The sequence below is a fragment of the Meriones unguiculatus genome (genome assembly GCF_030254825.1).
Source record: "Meriones unguiculatus strain TT.TT164.6M chromosome X unlocalized genomic scaffold, Bangor_MerUng_6.1 ChrX_unordered_Scaffold_30, whole genome shotgun sequence".
In the NCBI taxonomy this organism is placed as follows: domain Eukaryota; kingdom Metazoa; phylum Chordata; class Mammalia; order Rodentia; family Muridae; genus Meriones; species Meriones unguiculatus.
The window spans coordinates 13,519,150-13,521,591 of record NW_026843706.1 but is presented as its reverse complement, the minus strand read 5'-3'; positions in this window follow the sequence as shown (position 1 = coordinate 13,521,591).

The following is a 2,442-nucleotide window of genomic DNA, read 5'->3' as shown; positions in this document are numbered from 1 at the left end:
AAAAATTCCAAAGTAAAAAAAAAAAAGTAGTCTTAGTAATTGATCAAAAGAAAGTGTTCATCCTGCATAACAAAACAAGAAAAGAATGGAACTTTCTTTAATTTTATAAAACTTAATTTTATATTAATTACAGTTTATTCCCTTTGTATCCCAGCTGTAGCTCCCTTCCTTATTCCCTCCCAATCCCACCCTTCTTCCTTCATCTTCTCTGATGCCCCTCTCCAAGTCTACTGATAGGGAAGGTCTTCCTCCTCTTCCACCTGATCTTAGCCTATCAAGTCTCACCAAGACTGGTTGCATTGTCTTCCTCTGTGGCCTTGTAAGGATGTACCCCCCCCAGGGAGATGTAATCAAAGAACCAGCCACTGAGTTCCTGTCAGAGACAGTCCCTGCTACCATTACTAGGGAATCTACTTAGAGGCTGAGCTGCCTTAGGCTACATCTTTGCAGATGTTCTAGGTTATCTCCATGCATGGTCCTGAGATATGAGTCTCAGAAAAGACCCCTGTGCCCAGACATTATTGCTATTGTTATTGTTGTTGCTCTCCTTATGGAACTCCTGTCCCCTCCAGGTCTTTCTATCTCCTCCTTCTTTCATACAATTCCCTGCACTCTGCCCAATGTTTGCCTATAAGTCTCAGCCTCTGCTTTGATACCCTGCTGTGTAGAGTCTTTCAGAGGCCCTCTGTGGTAGACTTCCATCCTGTTAACCATTTTATCCCTCTTCCGATGTGAGTCCCATTTACCTTTCTGAGTGAGGATCGATAATCTTACCCAGAGTCCTCCTTCTTGCTTAGCTTATTTAGGTCTACAGATTTTAGTATGTTTATCCTATATTATATGTCTAATATCCACTTACAAGTGAGTATGTACCATGTGTGTCTTTCTGCTTCTGGGATACCTCACTCTGGATGATCTTTTCTAGTTCCCACCATTTACCTGCGAATTTCATGATTTCCATGTTTTTAATTGCCAAGCCTTGAACTCATTGGCACAGGAGACAACTTCCTGAACAGAACACCAACATCACAGGCTCTAATATCAACAGTCAATAAATGGGACCTCATGAAACTGAAAAGCTTCTGTAAAGCAAAGGACACTGTCATCAGAACAAAACGACTACCACAGATTGGGAAAGGATCTTCACCCAACCCTATTTCTGACAGAGGGCTAATATCCATAATATATAAAGAACTTGAGAAGTTAAAAAGCAACAAATTAATCTAATTAAAAAATGGGGTACAGAGCTAAACAGAGAATTCTCTATAAATGAATATCTAATGGCAGAGAAACACTTAAAGAAATGGTCAACGTCCTTAGTCATCAGGGAGATGCAAATCAAAAAGACCCTGATATTTCACCTTACACCCATCAGAAAGGCTAAGATCAAAAACTCAAATGATAACACATGCTGGAGAGGATGTGGAAGAAGGTGAACCCTCCTCCATTGTTGGTGGGAAGGTAACCTTGTGCAACCACTTTGTAAATCTGGCGCTTTCTCAGACAATTAGGAATAGTGCTTCCTCAATATCCAGCTATACCACTCCTAGGCATGTATCCAAAAATGTGCTCAGCATTATGTACACAACAAGGACATTTGCTCAACCATGTTGTGGCCGCTGTATTTGTAATAGCCAGAAACTGGATGTTCCTCAATGGAGGAATGGATAGAGAAATTGTGGTACATTTACAGAACAGAACTTTCTAACAAAGCTCATACCTTCAGGAAGGATGAAGGTGGATTTTGGGACAAACACTGTTGAAAAAAAATGGAAACAAATCTTACAAAGAGCAAACTTAGATTTATGCAATAGTTGACCTCACACAGGAAGCAGGTGGTCCTCAATGACTTTACCAAAACAAAATGGTGCATGGAATCATTAAAAAGGAGAAATATCAATCTAGCGATGGTCAAATCAGCATTTTTCCTGGGTCTCAGTTTCTGAATAGGGTGAACTGGAGTTGTGTTTCCTGTATGTATGTATGAATGTTCATGTTATTCATATTATCTGAATTGGATAAACAGTTAAGGACCAAATACTTGATATCCGAGTAATTTTCATGTCTTCTTCATAATAAACCCAGCAAAGTACAACAAGAGTTAACTTTTCTCTACATCCTGAAAAGATCTTACCCATGTGAACTACTGAAGGAAAAAAAGAAGGAGGCTTTTGCAATATAGGAATTTTGCCTAGTAAAGAAAAGACAGAGTGAGGACCAAGTTAGGCAAATCCTGAAGCAGGGTGAGTATAACAAAAGACACTAGAAAGCAATATATAAAGAAATTCACCATTTGTGGTATACTAAAGCCAAAGAAAAAGCAAATCATGTTTAATTTTTAATATCACACATCGTGCAATAGAGAAACATTCAGGAAAAATCAGTGCAACAAACAATTCTAAATTGCACAGTTTCTAGCCATTAGTGTGATTCTGAAGTATT